This window comes from Manis pentadactyla, chromosome 6 (assembly GCF_030020395.1).
Source record: "Manis pentadactyla isolate mManPen7 chromosome 6, mManPen7.hap1, whole genome shotgun sequence".
NCBI classification, from domain to species: Eukaryota; Metazoa; Chordata; class Mammalia; order Pholidota; family Manidae; genus Manis; species Manis pentadactyla.
The window spans coordinates 50,815,751-50,842,066 of record NC_080024.1 but is presented as its reverse complement, the minus strand read 5'-3'; positions in this window follow the sequence as shown (position 1 = coordinate 50,842,066).

Genomic DNA, 26,316 nt, shown 5'->3' with positions numbered 1-26,316 from the left:
CAGTGATCACAATAGACATTCTCACTTAGGTAAGGAGAGACTAGATGACAGATATCAGTCAATGACTATGATGGATAATTTTATGTGGCAATTTGACTAGACCAGGGAGCACCTAAACATTTGACCAAATATTCTGGGGTGTCTGTAAGGGATTTCCTGGATGAGATTAACTTTTGAATTAGTGGACTAAGTAAAATTAATTGCCCTCCATAATACTGGCAAGCCCTGTTCAATTAGTTGAAGGCCTGAAAAGAACAAAAGGCTGACCATCTTATAAGTGAGAAGAAATTTCCTCCTGCATGACTGCCTCAAATTGGGATATAAGTTTTATTTATGTGTCTGTAAACATTGGTTTTTCCTGGATGGTGAAACAACAAGCTTTCAGACTGGAACTATACCATTGGTTCTCCTGGGTCTCCAACGTTAGATGCCAAAACTATAAATTGTGAAACTTGTTAGCCTTCATAATCACAGGAACAAATTCCTATTTCTACTTAAGGAGGAGTTCTTAGGGAAACCCAAAGACAACAGGGAAGAAATAAACAAAGATGCTAGAAGAATCTGAAGCCTCTGGCCACTAGAGATGTAGTAATTATTAAACACAGTGAAATTCCTAGCAAAATTAACATAAAATTTCATACTAAAAATTCTTTACCTCAATTCTAATTATTGAATGCATCATATATGGCTTTTGACAAAAATTACAAGGCATGAATAAGGCAAGAAAAAAGACAATCTGAAAAGACAAGCAAGCATTTGAACCAATATCAAATATGATATATGCTTGAAAATTATAAGACAGGAAATTTAAAATACCCATGATTAATATGTTATCAACTCTAATGGAAAAAGTAGAAAAAGAGATCACATAAATTACCCAATTGTAAGTAGGCAGAGATATAAAAATTCTACAAATGAATCACAATACAGTAGAAATTTAAAATATTTTAACAGAATTGAAGGATACATTATCTGAGCTCATCAGTAGACTGGACATGGTTAAGGAAAAAATCAATGGGCTTAGAAATATGTCAATACTTTCCAAATTAAAATGAAATAAAAAACAAGAGTGAAGAGAAAAGCAGTTACAAAACTGTAACACAGTGGCAATACTGGAAGAAGAAGAAAGATAAAAAAACTACATAAGAAATATTTGATGTATTAGTGGCTGAGGATTTCCCCAAATTCACAATAGACACCAAAACAAATATCCTTGAAGCTCACAGAACACCAAACAGGATAAATGTGAAAAAAATCTAGGTAAGCATATCATGTTCAGATTGCAGAAAACCAAACACAAAGTGAAAATCTCAACAGAAGCCAGAGGAAAACAATAACCTTACCTATAAAAGAACAATAATGAGATCAGATTTGTCTTCAGAAACCACTTAAGCAAGAAGAAAGAGAAGATAAATGCTTAACGTTTTGAAAGAAGTAAACCACCAACACAGAACTTTAACCTAATTAAATGCTCTTCAAAAAGTGATGGAGTTTTTCAAACAAAAGAAAAAATTCAGGGAATTTGTCACTAGTACACCTGCATTGCAAGATACGTTAATAAAAGTTTTCAAAGAGAAATAATACTGTTACAGTATCAACTCTTCCAACGTGATCCTTAAATTCAATGTATTCCCAAACAAAATCCCAGCAAGTTACTTTGTGGATATCAACAGACCGATTCTGAAGTTTACATGGAAAGGCAAAAGATCGAGAATGTACAACATAACATTGATGAAAAAGAACAGAGGACAGATACTATGCAACTTCAAGAATTACTATAAAGCTACAATAATCAAAGTACTGCAGAATTGGTGAAATGGTGAAAGAATAGCAAATAGATAAGAGGAACAGAATAAATAGATAACCAAGAAAGACACTCACGCAAATACGGTCACAACTAGTCTTTGAAAGAGGGGCAAAGCCAATCACAATGGAAAAGCGACGGTCTTTGCAACCAATGGTGTTGGAATAACTGGATATCCATCTGCAAAAGAAGAAGCTACACAGGATGTTACACCATTCACAAAAAATGACTCAAAACGAGTCATCAACCTCAATGTAAAACACAAAACTATAAAACTCTCAGAAGATAACGTAGGATAAAAGCTAGGTGACCATGGATTTGGCAAAAAGTTTTTTTAATTGAAGTATAGTTGATGTACAATATTTTATCAGCTACAGATGTATGAAATAGTGATTCAAAAATTATGTACATTAAGTGCTCACCATGATACGTATACTTATCATTTGTCAACATACAAAGAAATTACAATATTCTTAGCTATATTCCCTGTGCTGTACTTCCATATACATGAGTGATTTACTTTATAATTTGAAATGTATACCTCTTCATCCCATTCACCTATTTCACCCATTCCCCTATACTTACTGATGGAGTGTCCCAATTCCTATTAAGTCATTAGTGGTCCTGTCTTATTGCCTTATTTTTCCATGACCTTTTAATAGACTATATTAACTTTTCATTGATGCAAAACAGATACACATAAAAGCATTCATACCATGAAATCTACAGATCAGATTATTTTTCACAAACTGAACATATCTACATAATCAACACCCAGATAAAAATCACTTTACCAGCAGTCTGGAAGATCCTCTCGTGTTCTTTTTATTCATTATGTCCCTCTCTGAGAGTACCCATCATCGTGAACTCAAACACCATAGATTTTACCTGCTTTTACCTACTTTTATATGCTTTGAAATTTTACATAAATGGCACCTATTTTAAATAAATTTGTATTAATCAGGGTTCTCCAGAGAAACCAGCTAGATAGATAACTGATAGATCCATAGACACATAGATAGATAATGCATTGGCTCACATGGTTATGGAGACTGGTAAGTCCACAGTCCGTCGTCTTCAAGCTAGAGTCCCAGGAAAGTGACATTATTCAGTCTGAGAACCAGGGAAGCCAATGATGTAGATTCCAGTTTGCGTCTGAAGACGTGAGAACCAGGAGCACTGAGAGCAGAAGACAGATAACCCAGCTGGAGCAGCCAGGCAGGAAGGAGTGAATTCCTCCTCCCACCTTTTCTTCTACTCAGGTTTTCAATAGATTGGATGATGCCCACCCATGCACGGGAGGACAACCTACGTTACAGATTCCGCAAATTCAAATGCTAATCTTATCCAGATACACCCTCACAGGCACACCCAGGAATAATGCTTAATGTGGGAACCCTGTGGCCAGTTAAACTGACATGTAATTAATTAACCATCACAACATTCTTTTGTTCCTGGCATCCTTTCCTCAAGATTATGCTTGTAAGATTTATTGATACCTATGTAGTTTTAGATTGTTCATTATTCCATTCCATTGTGATAAAAATTTGGGTAGTTTCTAAATTTTAGCTATTAAAAAAAGTACTTATATAAACATCTAGTATATTGCTTTTGATAAGCATGTGTATTTATTTCAGTCAATTATGTATAAGGAGAAGAATTGCTAGATCCTAGGAAATACATTTAATTTTAATACATACTGCCAAACCATTTAATCTTCCACCAACTTTAACTACTAGACATGAAATTACTAAGGACACACCAGAGAATGCCTTGAGTTCCAATCACAGCCTTAGCTGCTTGCATTATGTGGCAGAAACCCAACTTCTCCTCGAGTACTTGCACCGTTCACTCCAGTTTATTCAATCACTCCCTCTTTTGCCTGCTGACGCAGTGATACAAGAGCCTTAAATTGCCAGGTGGCCATTTACCTTCAAGTTCACTTCAAACATTGTTACGTTCCCTAGTAAAATATTCCTCCCTTGCAAAATAACACTACTAACCAAGATTCAAGCCTCAGGAATAAGAAGGAAAATTTTCATGTGGTTTATTAAATGAAATAGTGAAAGCAGCCACTCCGGCTTCCAACCCTGGATTCCAGACCTTTGTATCTGACTAAGCAAAAACAGCTGTGCATATTAATCTGGTACAAGTACAAATACCACAACCTGCAGGGCAGGCAGCAGCCCAACTTTGCAAGATGCTGTCTCCAAATGGCAGGGTAAGTGTCTTCAATTGGCCATTCTTAATGTTATGCAATGACAGCTGCTTTTAGATTAATGGAGTATGTGGCAAGACTAGTGAATTCAATTAGCATAAACTCATTATTGGATATAATGTGTGCATAGTACAACTATGACCAGAAACCAGGTGGTGCGAGGCAACATGGTAGTAAATAAGCATTTTATAAATTACTGAACGGTGCTGCCAGCAGGAGCACTGTAGCCAAACAAGGCAAAACCTTATCTAGGATAAATGTCTATTTCAGTGAGTCAAATAACTGCTTCTCTCTAGTTAAGGTGAATTCAACTGACATTAAAATTCTTCAAGTACTGTTACAGCCCAATAGTTTTTATTATTTGTCTTTGTGTGTATGAGGGACTACCTAAAAATGTAAATACTTGAAGTACTCACTTTCTTCTTGTAAATTATCTCATGTAGTCAGAATATGGTGATTGCTTAGTGTCAACAAGGCTCTAAAGGAAGTCAAGGGATGGTGGAGGATGATTAATGACCAATATAGGGCAAAGTGTAAAAGCTAGAGGACCTTTTTAGCAGCAAAGAAAAATATCTCATCTTCAGTTCTGTACCTTCTCAGGATCTCCTTCACCCTCCTCTTCTGTTACCAAAGGAATAACAGGTAAAGTCACAAATTAACCAAGCCAGGGAAGTGTTAGGCCTCTTAAGGGATGAAAGGGATTATCCTTCGAAGGAGCTGCCGGATCTAGCCAGCTTGTACCATGTAAAAGCCAGTAGTATGTGTGGGACTGGATCCTGAGGGTGCTGGGAAAGGGGAGAGGACCATAAATCTCTGTTAGCTAGATAAAGAAGTGTCTATTGATATGGCAGCGTTCTTCCACTATATAAAATTAAACACCCTGAAAAGGAGCCTGGTAAATGGTGCTGGCATGCTATTAAAATGAATCTTGGAAATTTGGAGGCAGTGATGATCCACATTAAATAAAGTAGAAATGCCAATATGTTCATGACAGATGGTGAAAGAAGGGATGGAAAGACTCAGGGAAGAGGAAAAACTACACAAGACTGGAAAGCGCACCAGATGGTTATGTTCTTCAGAACAGACTAGAGGAAGTCAAGAAAAATCTCCCTTTATCAAGCAATAAGAAAATGTGCTGGTGAGAGGGTACTAATACTGTCAAGAAGGTCAGTGCTAGCTGCACTCTTTGGACAAATGATGACTATGAGAGATGCTATTACCTACGGAACTGCCCTACTTGAAAGCAATGAAAAGGATAAAATCCTGAAATAACAGAGATCAGATGGCAGCACACAGCAGTCGGGAACAAGGTAGGTGTAATTACCATAAAGGGCAATAAATGAGACCTGATTGGCCCAGAGCTATGGAGACAGTTAACAGAATGTGGTGTCTGTAGAGGCAATATAGATGGCAGCCAACAAATATCTTTCTTACTCTTTTCAACTAAAATAAATGCAGGAAAGAATGATCAGAAGGCTTACAGCAACCATTAAAATAAAAAGTCATGACTCCTTGCCTAATTTCTGTATCTGAACTAACTTCCAAACTCCTATGGGAGTCCTATAAAACCATTAAAAAAGTGTATTCAGTAAATATTTCCCAAGTCTTCTCCAAAGGATAAGTGTACTAAGAGAAAAAAGTAATACCTAAAGACATTGAAGACCACTGAACATGAGTCTGAGTTAACATTAATACCCAGGGACCCAAAATTTTGGTTACAATGGGGAGCACATAATAAACATCATCCTGAACTCAGGATCAGTATAGAGTGTAACCACAGGGTCCATAGATCAGCCCAGTAGCCATATAATCAGTTCACAAATGCATGACTGGAATAGATGCTCTTGGTTTGCCCAAACACCAACTTCAATACTTTGCCTGTGGGTGAAGTTCTGTCATGATGCAAAAGGCCAGTATGCACCTTCGAAACTGCCCTCTTGTCAAGTTACTAAATCAAAAACATTGTCGATGCCTGGGGTAAACAGCAGTAATTAATGCAACTCTTATAGAGCTAAAAGGTGCAGTGGTGTTGGTGTCCATTTTCTATCCCACTGAATTCATACACCTGTCTCTAGAAGATGATGGTAAGCTACCACAAACTCAGCCATGAAGTATTCTTAGTAGCAGGTGATCTTCTAATGTAGAGTTTTTGCTGGAACATATTAACACAATATAATACATGATGGCTCAGAATTTTCAAGGATGACAGTATGCATGACCCCACCATGTACAACACAGAGACCAGCAGGAGTATTAGCTTATGGAGGGTAGTACAGGTAAAAATGCCATCATGGCCCAGAAACCACATGGCAGTGACAAGGACTGTAGTTACTTGCACTAATCTGTAAATTTCCCTAGGGAAAGAAACCAACCAGAATAATGGAGCAATTCTTCCAGGATGAAGCAAAGTTAATATATGGAACTGAGTGGTATGAGAGTGGTCAGGAGCGGATGCTGCCATGTGCTGCCCAGGTTTCACTTAGGATCAAGGCAGTAATTCTGCTGGCTGCTGAGAGGTTTGCCTGCTGATGGCTCCCTACATGTTGCTCTTGGCCAAGGAGAGTTACCTTGCCCAAGGCTGTGTCCCCTCTCCAGAGGCATCTAACATCCAATGAGTTGCTTTGAATGAGTGCAAACTCTGGCTCTAGATTCAGAGCTCATGGTGCAATTAACTGAGGCCTCTGTGGTCATCTCCTAACAGTTCGATTTTTCCCTCTTCCTAACTTTGCCTTCCTCAATCCCTAACAGTTGTTCCTCAGAGAACTACCTGGTAAAGTCATGCACACAAATTTCCATTTCAGAGTTCATTTCCCAGGAACCCCATCTAAAACAGACACTGCAAAACTATGATATTTGGCAGTTATGAGTATATTTTGACAAAACAAAGAGGAAATCAATTGGTTTGGCTTCTGACATTAAAAACTAAAGAGCTCGATTATTAATTTTCTAGTTCATTCATTAACATATTCATTAAAACGTATGTAAAAAAATAACAAAATGAAATACAAAGCCAGGTGGTATTTCTACATTAGAAAAATCTGTGAATTCATATGTTTAAAATATTTCTCATATCTGTTGAGTAAGATATTTTATCATCTCTATTTGAAAAGTAAGGTTTGTTTTAAAATCAACTAACAAATGATGGGATTTGTGATTAAGCAGTTGATCTCAAAGAGGACAATATTTTTTAAATCTCTATAGTTTATTCAAAACCTTTACAACTGATTATTTATGAAAGCTATTACAATATAAAGAAATAAATGCATTTCAGTCTATTTCATCAATATTCAATTATCTCTCCTTTATAAATATGACTTACTGGTTCTAATTTGCCACTATCAAAAAATATCATATCAATACATATTATGTAAAATTGCTATTATATTACAAAGGCAAAATAACATGCTAAGAATTAACATAGTTGTTTTTCAACAGCATACAAACCACTTAACTCAGTTTCATTGATATTATATTTAGTTTAAGCAAATGCTTATAATCAAAAGACTAGAAAAGAAAGTGTAAGATTTCTTTTTCATTTTTAATGCATTTTACAATAACAGAGACAAATTAAAATTGCATAAAATCCATAAGGATTTACACTCATTGAAGTGATTTTTCTAATGGAAAAAAGTATGTAACTACATAGTACATTCTACTAACAGCAGAATGCTCCTAAAAACCTTATCAATTTTGAAAATGTATCAATTAATTACCATTGCAAGATTTCCAGCTAGGGGCTTTTGTTGCAAGAAAGGAAAATGCATTTAGGAGAACTCAGGAAAAAAAAATTCATTTGAAAGAATGAACTAATCTACAAAAAAAAAAATCCTAGGAAAATTTGACACCAGGACCCGGGAGGATCAAAGACTGTTGAAGATCTGAGTAGCTACCCTATCATGTCTTCACTATTTCTCAGACATTATCTGTCTTTCTGAGTATTGTCCCCATTTTGTTTTCTTCTTCAACTGGTCTGCTCTCTCTGCTTACTTATCATCCACAAAGCTCATAATGCCTGCCCAAAATACCACCACCACTGTGACTTCCCTTTGTATCTTTTAGAATTCCAAATAAATCCAATTTTCCCAGCTCATCTATATGAGATTGGTACAAATCATGAGTGCCTAGCCAGACTACGATTGGCCCAATCATATATAAAAAAGGTTTGACATCATATGGTACTAAGGTCTCAGCAGATCTATAACTGGGAGCATTTTACCCTGAAAAGGGTGATAGATTGTAAATAAATATAGATATACTTAAATAGAATTGATTCTTAGATATATAGTAATTTTTAAATGCTTTATACATATTTTCAGGGATTTGTTTTGTCCTTGCCAATATGTTTTTAAATATCACATATCTTTTAATTCCAGGCATTGGGAAAGAACTAAGAATTAGTGAAGAAAAGTGCTCAGTGGCAAAAAAGCTGTTGCAGAACCCTGGCAATCTGATTCCTAAGGGAGAAAGAATCTCCCTATGACCCAATAAAAACATTTGTGTACAAAATTAAGGCAGGTTTCTACTTCTGGAATGGCAATGTGAGGGTTCTGTGGTCATGTTCCCTAGCAAAATAAACAAAACTGGTGGAAAATATTTGTTAGGACATGAAGTTTCTGGAAATTCCTCATAAGGGAATACAGCAAAAAAAAAACATTTAAGAAAATCTATTAGAACTCACTAAGAACAGTGAAAGTGTGTGATATTTGAACCATGACCCACTCCCTCTTCCCTTCCCAGTTCAAGCATGATGGAAACTCCCTTTACAATGGCTACAGCCAAGAAAATAGCATCCCTCTCCCTCCAGTGCCCAGTCATGGATGACAGTATCTTTCTGGGAGGATCAGGCTACCAGGATTTCTCATCTCTGACAGCTATGAGTTGCAAAAACTAACCCCAGGTGGGTGTGGCCAAGATACCAGAGCTCTCTTCTTCCACCAGTCCCCACCCGTAGGGTAGAGGATCAACCTCAGGTATGATACGCTAGGAAAACTGGACCCCGATCTACCCTCACCCCAGCTAGTTCCCAAGGTGGAGGTTCCATGCCTGGAGACACAAGCTAAGAAGACCAGAGGCCACTGCCTCTGCCTAGCACTCTGCTCTTAAAGCAGGGTTATCACTCTGAGAAAAGTAAGCCATTGCCCCACCCCAGACCTGGCACCATGGCTCAGAGAGTGGCCAGAGGAGAAGCAGGCCTCAGGAACAGAGAGGTGTGAAGTCTCCCCAATGGAGCTATTTGAAACAAAGTATGGTGAACTGTAAAGACAATGGTGCTCTCAAAAAACTGTGAAGGTTTTGGTGGGTAATTAAGAGGAGGCTGTTAGCTTCAGAAGAGAAACAAGTCAAGCCCTAGTTTATCACTGAAAACCAAGTATACAGACAACTAAGAAGAGCTTTCCTGGAATCAGAGCAAACCTCAAACACTAGCCTCCAAAACAACCCCTGTCTGTAAAAAGGCCTAAATTTAATTAGATAAGATTAAGGAGTAATTTACACTCCAGGGCATTATAAAAAACAAAAGCAATTAGTGCAGTCTAACAGCTGGGTTTAATCAGGAAAAGAGGCAGTCAAACAGGGCCCAGCCCCAAACACTGTTGCCCCAGCGTGACTGGATGCATGCCCAAGACTGCATCTCTGAGGAAAAGCACCAGAGGCTCCACCCTGCTGGGGAAACAGAGGTCAGCACACAAAGAATCAAGCGAACAAGCCCTGAGGAGAGGGGAGGGGAATTGGTATTCAGAGCTGCTCCAATATAATCTGAAGAGTCCAGTTCTCAGCAAAACAAAACAAAACAAAAAGTCTCAGCCATGTGTGACTCAAAGAAGTGCCAAAAAAATCTTGAAAAAGGACAGTTGGAGGACTCACACTTTCCATTTTCAAAACTTACTACACGAAGGGATTAAAGATGGCAGTGTGAGAGGAGAGACAGAGCTTCCTCCTAAAACCATATACAATTAGAAAATATCGTTGGTACAACTAATCCTGAGAGAGCAAAAGGAAAGAGGACTGCATACACCTGGAGAAAAGAGCAAACCTCACTGAACGGGGTAACGTACCAAAGCTGTAGCCTGGCAGGACCCAAGCGCTTCCCCCACCCCAGCTCACTGGCGGGACTAAGAGAAACTGAGCAGGGAGGGAGTGGAAGGCCTGGGACTGCTGAATACCTAACTCCGGAGATCTGCACTGGGAACACAAACCTACATTTCATGGTGCTTTCATGATGCTCTCGTGATTACAGGGTTGGAAAGCTGAGACAGGCAGAGTTCCTGGGGAGACTGGGATTCTGGCCACTTGTGGAAAGCAGGGATCCATATCCAGCTACTCTGGGACAAAAGCTTATACACGTGTGCTCCACCCACTGGTTCAGGCAGTGGAGACAGGTACAGCAGCCGGGAAGTGGGGAAAAGCTCTTTTCTCCCCCCAGGCACCAATACCGCTCCCCTGCGACCCCCAACATTGCTTCAGGGGATGAGCAGCTCCAGAGTAGAACTTCTGGACATGAGAGGGCGCCATATACAAATATGAAATGCCAAAGGAACCTGGTCCAGAGTAAAATTATTAATATAACTCCCAAGAAAGATTTAAATGACATGGACCTCGTGACTCCTCCTGAAAGGGAGTTCAAAATAAAAATCATCAACATGCTAATGGAGGTATGGAAAGACATCCAAGAACTCAGAAATGAATTCAGGTTGGAGATTCAATCATTCAAGAGCACGATGGAGGGTATTAAAAGCAGGTTGGATACGGTGGAGGAGACAATAAATGAAATAGAAACTAGAGAAGAGGAATACAAAGAAGCTGAGACACACAGAGAAAAAAGGATCTCTAAGAACGAAGGAATGTTGAGAAAACTGTGTGACCAATCCAAATGGAACAATATTCGCATTATAGGAATACCAGAAGAAGAGAGAGAGAGAAGGATAAAAAGTGTCTTTCAGAAGGTAGTTGCTGAAAACTTCCCCAATCTGGGGAAGGAGATAGTCTCTCAGGCCATGGAGGTGCACAGATCTCCCAATAAAAGAGACTCAAGGAAGACAACACCAAGACATATAATAATAAAATTGGCAAAGATAAAAGATAGGACAGACTATTAAAATCAGCCACAGACTGATCTTGAAGTCTTGAAGGAAGTTGTTCCATAGTAATAGACAAAAGGTGCAAATATGTACACGTTCTGGTATCTTGAAATAAAGACAATTTTGAGTTAAAAAAAAAGCAGCCACAGAGAGAAATAAGATCACATACAAAGGAAAGCCCATCAGGCTAACATCAGACTTCTCAGCCAGAAGGGAGTTGCATGACGTATTTAATGTAATGAAGCAGAAGGGCCTGGAACCAAGATTATTTTATCTGGCAAGATTATCATTTAAATTTGAAGGAGGGATTAAACAATTTCCAGATAAGCAAAACCTGAGAGAATTTACCTCCCACAAACCATCTCTACAGTCTATGTTTGTGGAACTGCTATAGATGGAAGTGTTCCTAAGCTTTAATAGCTGTTACCAGAGGATATAAAACCACAGTAAAGAAAGTAGAACAGCTCATCACTAAGCAAATGCAAAATTAAAATAACTATCCCCAAAGTCAATCAAGGGATAGACAAAGAATACAGAATATGACACCTAATAAATAAAGAATGGTGGAGGAAGAAAAAGGAGGAGAAAAATAAAAATAAAATAAAAGAACCTTTAGATTGTGTTTGCAACACCATATTAAGTGAGTTAAGTTAGACTCTTAGATAACAAGGAAATTTACCTTGAACATTTGGTAACGACGAATCTAAAGCCTGCAATGGCAATAAGTACATATATTTCAATAATCATACTAAATGTAAATGGACTGAATTAACCAATCAAAAGACACAGAGTAACAGAGTGGATAAAAAAGCAATGTCCACCTATATGCTGCCTACAAGACATTCACCTCAAACCCAAAGATATGTAAAGACTAAAAGTCAAAGGATGGAAAAAGATATTTCATGCAAACAACAGGGAGAAAAAAGCAGTTGTTGCAGAACAAGTATCAGAAAAAATAGACTTCAAAACAAAGAAAGTAACAAGAGATAAAGAAGGACATTACATAATGATAAAGGGCTCAGTCTAACAAGAGGATATAACTATTATAAATATATATGCACCCAACACAGGAGCATCAGCATATGTGAAACAAATTCTAACAGAACTAAAGGAGGAAACAGAATACAATCCATTCATTTTAGGAGACTTCAACACACCATTCACTCCAAAGGATAGATCCACCAGACAGAAAATAAGTAAGGACACAGAGGCACTGAACAACACACTAGAATAGATTGGACCTAATAGACATCTATAGAACTCTACATCCAAAAGCAACAGGATACACATTCTTCTCAAGTGCACATGGAACATTCTCCAGAATAGATCACATACTAGGCCACAAAAAGAGCCTCAGTAAATTCCAAAAGATTGAAATTCTACCAACCAACTTTTCAGACCAGAAAGGTATAAAACTAGAAATAAATTGTACAAAGAAAGCAAAAAGGCTCATAAACACATGGAGGCTTAAAAACGTGCTTCTGACTAATCAGTGGATCAATGACCAAATTAAAATAGAGATCTAGCAATATATGGAAACAAATGACAACAACAATACAAAGTACCAACTTCTGTGGGAAGCAGTGAAAGCAGTCTTAATAGGAAAGTATATAGCAATCCAGGCATATTTAAAGAAGGAGGAACAATCCCAAATGAATAGTCTAAAGTCACAATTATCAAACTTGGAAAAAGAAGAACAAATGAGGCCTAAAGTCAGGAGAAGGAGGGACATAATAAAGATCAGAGAAGAAATAAATAAAATTGAGAAGAATAAAGGAACAGAAAAAATCAATGAAACCAAGAGCTGGTTCTTTGAGAAAATAAACAAAATAGATAAGCCTCTAGCCAGACTTATTAAGAGAAAAAGAGTCAACACATATCAACAGAATCAGAAAAGAGAAAGGAAAAATCACGACGGAACCCACAGAAATACAAAGAATTACTACAGAATACTATGAAAACCTATATGCTAACAAGCTGGAAATCCTAGAAGAAACGGACAACTTCCTAGAAAAATATACCTTCCAAGACTGACCAAGGAAGAAACACAAAATCGAAACAGATCAGATACCAGCAACGAAATTGAAGTGGTAATCAAAAAACTACCCAAGAACAAAATTCCCGGGCCAGATAGATTTACCTTGGAATTTTATCAGACATACAGAGAAGACATAATACCCAATCTCCTTAAAGTTTCCCCCAAAATAGAAGAGGGAATACTCCCAAACTCATTCTATGAAGCCAACATCACACTAATACCAAAACCAGGCAAAGACCCCACCAACAAAGAAAATTACAGACCAAAATCCCTGATGAATGTAGATGCAAAAATACTCAACAAAATATTAGCAAACCAAATTCAAAAATATATCAAAAGGATCATACACCATGACCAAGTGGGATTCATCCCAGGGATGCAAGGATGGTACAACATTCGAAAATCCATCAACATCATCCACCACATCAACAAAAAGAAGGACAAAACCACATGATCATCTCCATAGATGCTGAAAAAGCATTTGACAAAATTCAACATCCATTCATGATAAAAACTCTCAACAAAATGGGTATAGAGGGCAAGTACCTCAACATAATAAAGGCCATATATGATAAACACACAGCCAACATTATATTGAACAGCGAGAAGCTGAAAGCATTTCCGCTGAGATCGGGAACTAGACAGGGATGCCCACTCTTCCCACTGTTACTCAACATAGTACTGGAGGTCCTAGCCACGGCAATTAGACAAAACAAAGAAATACAAAGAATCCAGATTGGTAAAGAAGAAGTTAAACTGTCACTATTTGCAGATGACATGATACTGTACATAAAAAAACCCTAAAGACTCCACTCCAAAAATACTAGAACTAATATCAGAATTCAGCAAAGTTGCAGGATACAAAAGTAATACACAGAAATCTGTGGCTTTCCTATACAGTAACAATGAACTAACACAGAGAGAAATCAGGGAAACCATTCCATTCACAATTGCATCAAAAAGAATAAAATACCTGGGAATAAACTTAACCAAGAAAGTGGAAGACCTATACCCTGAAAACTATAAGACACTCTTAAGAGAAATTAAAGGGGACACTAACAAATGGAAACTCATCCCATGCTCTTGGCTAGGAAGAATTAATATCATCAAAATGGCCATCCTGCCCAAAGCAATATACAAATCTGTTGCAATCCCTATCAAATTGCCAACAGCATTCTTCAATTAACTGAAACAAATAGTTCAAAAATTCATATGGAACCACCAAAGATCCATAATAGCCAAAGCAACCCTGAGAAGGAAGAATAAAGTGGATGGGATCTCGCTCCCCAACTTCAAGCTCTACTACAAAGCCACAGTAATCAAGACAATTTGGTACTGACACAAGAGCAGAACCACAGACCAATGGAATAGAATAGAGACTCCAGACATTAACCCAAATATATATGGTCAATTAATATACAATAAAGGAGCCATGGACATACAATGGGGAAATAACAGTATCTTCAACAGTTGGTGCTGGCAAAACTGGACAGCTACATGTGAGAAAATGAAATTGGATCACTGTCTAACCCCATACACAAAAGTAAATTCTAAATGGATCAAAGACCTGAATGTAAGTCATGAAACCATAAAACTCTTAGAAAAAAACATAGGCAAAAATCTCTTGGACATAAACATGAGCAACTTCTTCATGAACATATCTCCCCAGGCAAGGAAACAAAAGCAAAAATGAACAAGTGGGACTATATCAAGCTGAAAAGCTTCTGTACAGCAAAGGACACCATCAATAGAACAAAAAGGCATCCTACAGTATGGGAGAATATATTCATAAATGACAGATCCGATAAAGGGTTAACATCCAAAATATATAAAGAGCTCACACACCTCAACAAACAAAAAGCAAATAATCCAATTAAAAAATGGGCAGAGGAGCTGAACAGACAGTTCTCCTAAGAAGAAACTCAGATGGCCAACAGACACATGAAAAGATGCTCCACATTGCTAGTTATCAGAGAAATGCAAATTAAAATTACAACGAGATATCACCTCACACCAGTTAGGATGGCTACTATCCAAAAGACAAACAACAACAAATGTTGGCGAGGTTGTGGAGAAAGGGAAACCCTCCTACACTGCTGGTGGGAATGTAAATTAGTTCAAGCTTTGTGGAAAGCAGTATGGAGGTTCCTCAAAATGCTTAAAATAGAAATACCATTTGACCCAGGATTTCCACTTCTAGGAATTTACCCTAAGAATGCAGCAGCCCATTTTGAAAAAGACAGATGCACCCCTATGTTTATCGCAGCACTATTTACAAGAGCCAAGAAATGGAAGCAACCTAAGTGTCCATCAGTAGATGAATGGATAAAGAAGATGTGGTACATATACATAATGGAATATTATTCAGCCAAAAGAAGAAAACAAATCCTACCATTTGCAACAACATGGATAAAGCTAGAGGGCATTATGCTCAGTGAAATAAGCCAGGCAGAGAAAGACAAGTAACAAATGATTTCACTCATCTGTGGAGTATAAGAACAAAGCAAAAACTGAAGGAACAAAACAGCAGCAGAATCACAGAACCCAAGAATGGACTAACAGTTACCAAAAGGAAAGGGACTGGGGAGGATGGGTGGGAAGGGAGGGATAAGGGTGGGGAAAAATAAACGGGGCATTACGATAAGCATGTGTAATGTGGGGGGTAGGGGGCAAGGGGAGGGCTGTGCAACACAGAGAAGACAAGTAATGATTTTACAGCATCTTACTACGCTGATGGACAGTGTCTGTAATGGGGTTTGTTGGGGGAACTTGGTGATGGGAGGCATCTAGTAAACATAATGTTCTTCATGTGATTGTAGATCAATGATACCAAAAAAGAATAATAATAATAATAATACTATAAATAGGTAGATATAGATATAGATAGATGATAGATAGATAGATAGATGAGATAAATAGATAGATATAGATAGATAGATAGATAGATAGATAGATAGATAGATAGATAGATAGATAGATAGATATAGATAGATGATAGATAGATAGATAGATATAGATAGATATAGATAGATGATAGATGATAGATAGATAGATAGATAGATAGATAGATAGATAGATGATAGATAGATAGATACATACATACATACATACATACATACATAAAAGGAAAAAAAACTTACTACAAAGTTACAGTATTCAAAACTACACAGCTCTGGTATAAGAATAGACATAGGTCAATGCAATAGAATTGAAGAACCAGAACTAAAATGTCTCACATTTATGGTCAACTGATTTCAAAGAAGGTGCCAAGACTATTCAATTGATGAAGAACTCTTTTCAACAAACAGTTCTGGGACAATGGATACCCACATGCAAAAGAATGAAGATGGTTCCCTATCCCATTATATATACAAAAATTAATTCAAAATGGATCAGAGACCTAAATGTGATAAAATTATAAAGCTCATAGAAGAAAACATAGGAGTAAAGTTTTTTCATTTTTAATCCAGCAATGATATCAAATTCTTAGATATGACCCAGAGAAGAAAAACTACAAAGAAAAAAAATAGGTAAATAGGACTTTATCAAAATTTTAAAATTTTGTGCTCCAAGGCATACCATTAACAAAGTGTATAGACAACCCACTGAATGACAGAAAATATTTGCACTACTGAAACTAAAAAAAAGGGGTACGTTATAAAAATAAAAAATAAAGTAAAAAGTATAAGAAGCCTATGAAAGGTAAAATTTCTTTCACAGAAGCATAATACAGGTTAACTTGAAATCTATACATATAAATGGCAGGATTTCTATTATGTTTCGGTAGAAAGATTTAAAAAATGATTATGGAAGGCTTTGTTGAAAATGAGTTGCCTTAAAATAAAACCTTGTAATTTTAACCAATCTTCTTGTGACATTTTGATTTCAAGGGAAAATTTTTTGAGCCACAGGAACCCAAGATACATATCAGAGTGATCAAAAGCTTGGCTTTAGCATTCTTAGCATGCCAAGAAAATTGGAAGCATGTCAAGATTAAGGACATTGGAGGATATCCAATGAGGGAAATAAAGCAAAAATTTCTGTGATTGTTTAAAATATAAGCAGGACATCATATCTTTTCAGTTAGAAATGCTGTTTCTGAAAAGCTGTTATGAGTGCATAATCTCACGAAGCAGTCAAAAGTATAAAAATGGCAGTTTGAATATGTAATGGGGTAGGAATATTTCTAAACTGTAGATACTATGATATACATAGACACCTTTATGATTGGTGAAATAAGGAGAAAAATTTTGGCAACGTGACATGATCAAATTCTCTGCTTCTAACTTCTCCATTGAAATCTAGAGTTGATTTGATTTTAAATCTTAAATTCTTATCTAATAGGTAGCCTTTGTTTTATTGGCTCTCCTACCTTTAAAAAAGTAGCCCCACAATCAGCTCACTGTTCTACCTGCAATGTATCTACTTTGTGTAATTTCTAATGGTTATTTTTTTTATTCAAGTCATTTGATTCATAAATTATAACACGTATCTAAATTGAAGCCATTTAATATAGGAAAGTCATTACAAATCGAAAGGACAGTAGGTTCACTATTGCAAAGGAAATAAAAAGGATAAGAACCTGAAATATTGTTTGACTATGCAAAACTAAGAATTTCACATCAACAAATGTAATTATACCACCATGTGGCTGTATATCACAGAAATCACATAAATATTTGGAATATCATATGATCCCTATAAACTCTAGTTTCAGAGCGTGGACCAAGACGACCAACTTACACCAGTGTTATGGGCATGAGACTCGCTAGGCTTTTTTTTTTCTATTAAATGATGCATTTTTACATGTGAAAAGGTTTCCTGTTGCAGTACAGTTTCATAACACCAGGAAGGACAACTGTATTTGGCAAAATGTGTCCCATGTTCACACAGGACTCGCACTGAGTGATGGCTGCTGATAGGTTACTTAAGGCTCCTTGTGCCAAGAGAACAGCAAGCCAGGAAAGGAGTCACCACACTGGCTGTTGAATTAACCCTGATTGTCAACAGGAGATGGGGATGCTCTTACATACTGCAGGCAAGAAAGAATTTATTTTTGTCTCCCTGGAATTCCCTGGAGTGTTTCTTAGTATTAGTACCCCCACTGTGCTTATCTGGGGCAGCAGACAGACAAGAGCAGCAGCCCCAGCCTGCAAAGGCTGTGGTAAATGGGAGCTCAGACCCTTCAGGTGGGAAGGTCTGACTCAAACCACCCACTAAGTCCCCTACAAAAGAAGTGTAGCTAAGGACCAGGGAATTTAGAATGTGCCATAGATGAGGGCAATAGGAAGAATCAGTACCTTGTATCCTCAAGACCAGCTGCAGTTGTTGGGAGTTGAGTCCTTTCCTCCAGCCTACTTCTTGTAAGTGTTCCCCAAATGCTAGAGAAGGTGTTTCTAGATGGGCTGAACTTAACTATATGAAGCAAGTTGATTTAAATGGCACAGAATAAACTGTACTGGATGCTCTGGTGCCCAGCCAAACTGCCCTTTGCACCTGAGGCATCTTCCATCAGTTGCCAGGCGTACTGCCTACTGACATCTAGGAACCGATTCCTACAGGAATTGTCCTTGACCCCAGATACCTTCCTTTCCTTTCTTCCTACATCCAGTGAGTGGTCCCAGCACAGTACTAACATCTGCTCCCTCCCATTGACCCAGGACAACTCTGAAAATCATCCTGCTCCAGAGTACTCCATATTAATGGCCCCCCATACTGTCTTAACAGAATGATTGAATAATGGATGCATTAAAGAAATTAAAAACATATTTGATTACTCCTGAAAGTTTTCTATGTCAATATAAAATACATCTTAATGGAATACATATGTCCATATTATTAAGCTGGTTAGAATGAATATCCATGTATTCATATTCATATAATTTGATTATCATCAATTTCAAAATTCTAACTTTAAAAGTTATGATCTCTAAACTACTTCATCTTATTTCTGATGTCTGGGATCTTCTTTAGTTAAAATGCCTTCATGAATTCTCCATCTTAAGCCTATGAAACTTCATATTCTGATGCCTCTAATGTAGCTGGCTATTGCTTTGAACATGAAAGGAGCAAGGTGAGTGGATTCCTTGACTCATTTACTATGATAGAATTCTAGATATTCCTACCAAATAAATAGAAAAAAATACAATTGTAAGTCAAATCTATTTTTACAGATATTGCAATATGTGTACTATATGACACTACATTAATTTAATGGTATGAATCACCCAACTGCAGGAAAAGATGGTCTTTTCCACACCTATTAGATGAAGTGTTTCACAGACATGTTACAAAAGGACTACATAATCCTCACACTCATCCCAATACACAGTCTAAACAGGCAATGCCTGTTCAGCCTAACTAACATATAAACTAAGGGATGGTATGGAACCCCTTGCAGGCACGTACACACACACACACACACCTCACACCAAGTGAGAGTTTACCAATAGAGATTTATGTTATAAATGATTAAAGAAAGCCTGGAAAGATGTCACACACTTTCAGTCTAATCAGTTATTAGTTCAAATCCAACAGAATTAATATCTGAAATTGGAATGTCAGAAACGAGACTATATTGAAAGATAATTTTGGAATACATTAAAAATAGATTTTTATGATTCAGCAATGCTGCTTTACACTAACTCTTCACACATTACACATTGTATTCATCAGTCTCTACACCTGGGAAAACCTTTGCACCACAGGTAACATTGTTTTAATGTCACATAAAGTAGCTATGCTGATATGTTTGTTATTATGCAATCTTGACAATTAGGGAGTCAGGGTGCATACTCAGCAAAATGAGGGACAGATGATGACAGTGTGAAGCCAATAATTTCTTAAGTCCCCAGGCATCAGTGCCCACTGGTACTGGGAAAGATTATTGTCTTTTGGGATCCTGAGAGCACAGCCTTATCCCCTAAGCACAGCCTGGGGGAGCAAGCAATAAAATGCAGAAAAAGGTCCTCCACAACCATGAGAACCAGTAAGAATATAGGGAAGTACTAGGAATGCTCAAGAATTTAGCAATGCACATAAAACCGCATTCCTTCTCCCTCTTCCCTTGTCTCTTCCCCCCTTTATCACCTCTTCTCTCTCACACATGGCGCACACACACACACACACACACCACTGTTGCCATCATCTGCTCCTCACTGACAGTAAAATAAAAGAGGGTAAGATTACTGTATTCTTACAAAGAGAGCCCAGCTTTTCAAAACCTTAAATCCTCTGTTCTCAACATCTGGTTTCAACCAGTTCTTCAGTCACTCAATCTATAATTGAACACAATTTTCTAAAAGTCATCAAGAATTAAATAAAATATTTTAAGCATCTCATAAAGCAGGAATCATATCTATCCTGTTTAATTCTTTATTCCAGCTCAGTGGGACACCTGTTATGAGCCTGTAAATGTTTGTGTTTTAAACAAATTATCCAGTGATCCTGAACCCTAGCTACACCTTTAGAGAAGACTTTGTAGGTTTGTCTGCCCAGCTCCCTCATACCATCCTTGATGGGAGCAGTAATGATTGCACCATTTGGCCCTGGGATAAGATTGTGAATCTGACTCAAATTCAGCAAATGAACCCCTCCCTGAGTAACTTAAAATCAGAACTAAGAGATTCAAGACATCAGTCTGACTGCTTTCTTGAAAGGAGAAAATGTAAACTCAGAAGCTGGGAAACAGTGGATGCTGTAAGGCTAGAGATGCATGAAGACAACATGCAAAGACAAGAAGGGATCAGAAAGCAGACTGTGGGAAAAGCTTTCAGTGAGTCTTAGCCCATTCTCTCAGTCCCTGGCTCTAGTCAGTTCCTGGGGCCTAGCCACATCTCTGCTCTGTTTCTGTGAGAGACGTATGTATCCTTAAATAATTTCCCCATTTACAAGATAGCTCAAGAATTTATCTATTTAAAAAAAAAAACCTAAAGAGTCTTAATTAATTGAGTCCACTATCATCTGTGAGAATTTTGCAAAATAAAAATGACAGGTCACATGCCAGGAGATTCAGACTCAGCTTGAGACTCAGTGGAAATGGAAGGGGATTCTGGTCTCTCATTATATTTTTTAAAGCTTAACAGATTGTTCTGAAGCTCAACCAGGGTTGAAAATCATTAAACTATAATATGTGCATAGGAAAATATAAAATAAAAGAAGTGAATTCAGCAAAGTTGAAGGATGCAAAATTAATACACAAAAATCTGTTGCATTCCTATGCACTAAGGATGAACTAGCAGAAAGAGAAATCAGGAAAACAATTACATTCACAATTGCATCAAAAAGAATAAAATACCTAGGAATAAACCTAACCAAGGAAGTGAAAGACCTATACTCTGAAAACTACAATACACTCATGAAAGAAATTAAAGAAGACACCAATAAATGAAAACACATTCCATGCTCATGGATAGGAAGAATTAATATTGTCAAAATGGCCACACTGCCTACAGCAATATACAGATTCAATGCAATCCCTATCAAAATACTAACAGCATCCTTCAACAAACTGGAACAAATAGTTCTAAAATTCATATGGAACCACAAAAGACCCTGAATAGCCAAAGCAATCCTGAGAAGGAACAATAAAGCAGGCGAGAATCTCACTTCCCAACTTCAAGGTCTACTACAAAGCCACAGTAATCAAGACAATTTGGTACTTGCACAAGAACAGACTAGAGAGCCCAGATATAAACCCAAGCATATATGGTCAATTAATATATGATAAAGGAGCCAAGCCATGCTTATACAATGGGGAAATGACAGCCTCTTCAACAGCTTTTGTTGGCAAAACTGGTCAGCTAAATGCAAGAGAATGAAACTGGATTATTGCCTAACCCCATACACAAAAGTAAACTCAAAATGGATCAAAGACCTGAATGTAAGTCATGAAACCATAAAACTCTTAGAAGACAACATGGGCAAAAATCTCCTGAATACAAGCATGAGCAACTTTTTCCTGAATGCATCTCCTCGGGCAAGGGAAACAAAATAAAAAATGAACAAATGTGACTACATTATGCTTAAAAGCTTCTGTACAGCAAAGGACACCATCAGCAGAACAAAAAGGCATCCTACAGTATGGGAGAATGTATTTGTTCTAAATGACATATCCTACAAGGGGTTAACATCCAAAATATATAAAGAACTCACACGCCTCAATACCCAAAAAGGAAATAACCCATTAAAAAATGGGCAGAGGATATGAACAGACACTTCTCCAAAGAAGAAATTCAGATGGCCAACAGACACATGAAAAGATGCTCCACATCACTAGTTATCAGGGAAATGCAAATTAAAACCACAATAAGATATTACCTCACACCAGCTAGGATGACCAACATAGAAAAGACTAGGAACAACAAATGCTGGCAAGGATGTGGAGAAAGGGGAACCCTCCTACACTGCTGGTGGGAATGTAAATTAGTTCAATCATTGTGGAAAGCAGCATGGAGGTTCCTCAAAAAACTCAAAGTAGAAATACCATTTCACCCAGGAACTCCACTTCTAGGAACTTACCCTAAGAATGCAGGCCAGTTTCAAAAAGACATATGCACCCCTATGTTTATCACAGAACTATTTACAATAGCCAAGAAATGGAAGCAACCTAAGCGTCCATCAGTAGATGAATGGATAAAGAAGATGTGGTACATATACACAATGGAATATTATTCAGCCATAAGAAGAAAACAAATCTTACCATTTGCAACAACATGGATGGAGCTATAGAGGTTATTATGCTCAGTGAAATAAACCAGGCGGAGAAAGACAAGTGCCAAATGATTTCCCTCAGTTGTGGAGAATAACAACGAAGCAAAACTGAAGGAACAAAACAGCAGCAGACTCACAGAACCCAAGAATGGACTAAAAGTTACCAAAGAGAAAGGGACTGTAGAGGGGGTGTGGGAAGGGAGGGAGAAGGGGAATAAGGTACATTACAATTAGTACACATAATGTGGGGGTGGGGCTGGTGCACAGGGAAGGCAATATAGCACAGAGAAGACAAGTAGTGATTCTATAGCATCTTACTACACTGATGGACAGTGACTGTAATAGGGTATGTGGTGGGGGGCTACTTGATAATGGGGGAATCTAGTAACCACAGTGTTGCTCATATGATTGTATATTAATGATACCAAAATTAAAAATTGTAAAAATAAATATATAAATAAAATAAAAGCTAAAGAAAGAAAAGGAGGACAGTAACCCAGTACTGCAGGAATTTGGGACTTCATTAATTAAATTGGACCTGCATATGTAAATAAGATTCAAGCATGCTTTCAAAGGAATATATCAAATGACTGAACTATGTTTAGAAGTACTGAATGAACAGGGAGTGAAATAGGACTTTGGAATGTTAGCAAACTGTTCCTTTTGGATAGTACATTTATCTCAGTCTCAAAGGTACATCTCAGCACTATACATTAGAAAACATGAACCTCTTAACAATAGCAAAATGATGGTCATTACGGTAAAGATGATATAATTTGAGGTTAAATGAAAGGTTCAGAATGTTGAAACTAAGCAAATAAATTGCAAATTAGGATTAGCTCCTTGAAATGCTAAGACCACAAAACTGAAATTTTCATTTGATTTATTGCCAGATGAACCTATACTATGTAAATTCTGTATATCTGCTCTGGGCCATTCTTCTCAGAATTATATGCTATTCATCATCCTGACACTACTAAAATAGCATAAACTTTTGTTGATAAAGATAATGCATTTTAAATGTCATTGTTGATATTCTGTTATGTCCATAAACAATGAAAGAGTCCTAGTAATTAGCAATATGAATATAGCATATTGACCCTAGAGCAAATAAGTGTGTAATGATTTTCTCCACTAAAATACTTTATTCCTTATAACAACATTATATGAGGATATGTACTCTGAGATGTAATTTATAAGCCTAGAACTACACAGGGCTCTCAACCCCTAGGCTATTCTTATGCCTCTATTTAAGGAGTGTTCTATATTTTGAATAGTAAAAAACCTGCATATTCCTTTGGTTGGTAAGAAAAAGGGATGTTCTTGCTTTCCCTACATTTCAGTTTACAACCCTGAATTCCAGTAACATTTGTCATGCTTCTGTGGTTATTCAGTAATTTCTTTGAAATGCTGTGATCACTCAAAAACTTTTCCCTTTCAGACAGATGTTATCACCATTTATAAATTTCAATCCATCTATAAAAACTTAATGTACAATTAGTTAATGTACAATGTAATATTAATTAGTTTGGGATCCAGGAGGTAGAAATGTGTCTTCTACATAAGGAGTCACCACTTTTCAGGGACCAGTTCTCAAACTTACGGGTACAGAAATGAGACGTTCACTTGCTGAGTTCCTTTTTTCAAGTTTTTCAATCATATGCATTGTTATTTTTCTAAACTGTCTATTCAATTTTTATCCCATTTTTCTGTTGTAGTAGTCATCATTTTATTATTCATTTATGATATTTTGTAGCATAAATCTTATCATATGCATGGCCAATATTTCTCCCAATTTTCCATTTTTCATTGATTTGGTATTTGCTTTTTAGTTGTTGGATGTTTTAATTATCCGTGTGATCCAAACTATCAGTTTTTTCTTTATTGACATATTTGGCTTTATAACAATTCAGAATATTTATTATAAGTAACATGGAAATAACATCTATCAAAAACACAAAGCATCACTAGAGTTGGATTTTTTAATGGAGATTTGATCAATCAACTTCTTGGTTCTTGGCAACAGGTACATGGCTGAACGCTCCTTCCTTCTTGAAATTTTTCCTCTGTTTTTCATGATAATATAGTCTCCTGGTCACCCTCTTTCCTTCTTTCCCCACCTTTCCTCTTTCACAGGCTCATCCTACTTTACCCAAACAATATTATGATGCCTTAAGATTCAGTGCTACAATACTTTCTGACATTATTTAGCATTCTCACCGTTAGATGCTTCATCCATGCTCACAAGTTAAACCACTCTCTATGGTCCATTGATCACTCACATCTTTATATCTCCAACCTGAAATCTCTCATCTGAGCTCCATATATATTTAACTGTTTATTTGACACAGCTTCTTATAAACCCCAAACACATCTGAGCGTGGATGAAACTGAGTTCCTTATTCTCCCTCTCCCTCCCCAACAAGATCATCTTCCCTATATACCCTATACCCCACACTCACATCTACCCTGTTCTGTTTATTCCATAACATTTATCACAATCTAGCATACAACAATTTCCTATATAGGATATTTCCTTTCCTTCTTCCTCCATAATACTCTAAGTTCTGAGTGATAAGTGCAAAAACATTTTCCCATATTATGCAGAGTCTAGAACAAGGTTGGTCACATAGTAAGCACTTAGAAATTCTTTGCCAAATAAATGAATTAATAAACTTTACACTCTGACTTAGTGATGCCTTCATTAGCCCTACTTAATACCACAGAGTTACTGTAAAGCCTTCAAAAATAACCTCTCATTCCAGTCACATATGGTCCCATTGACCCAAAAGACATTGCCCTAAGGACAGTTTATTTCCCCATATTTGCCCATTTATGCTATGTCTAATTTTAGTAGTGTTAGTGATTCAGTTATTATACATTATTTCAATCTACTTTCCAAGAAAGCAAACAGTTGTTCCATCTAATCCTGTGGGAGTATATTTGTGAATCAATGATTAAGTTTTTTTCTTGGAAGTCTTTGCAATGTCAGGAAAATGGGCTGTCATAGTGTCTGCTAGATTTAAGAACAAGCACAAATCATTCAACAACACTCATTTAGCTTAATCTAAATTATAGGATAAAATGAGATGCTGGGTTAATTATGACCACTCTTACTCTTAAAGCATATAATGACTTTACCATTTATTCTTCTCTCGTTCTTGGAAACACATGTAGTTGGTTATTTTTAAATGATTTAAGGTAACACAATGTGGCATAGAGGAGTACCTGGAACAAAAATTTTAGTCCCTAATTCACTTTTGTGGGAGGTAGTCAGTGATAATTACATTAGAAGAGAAATTCATTTGGGGGATGTCTAAGTCACTAGGTGTACAACAGATCGACCATAATATATGGTAGTTCTGGAATGGCAATAAAAGGAAAAGGTTCGATCAGTTCAGATCATACACTAAACCATGAGTCAGTGCCAAGGCTTCAAATAACTGACAAGACAGTAAAATTCTAAAAC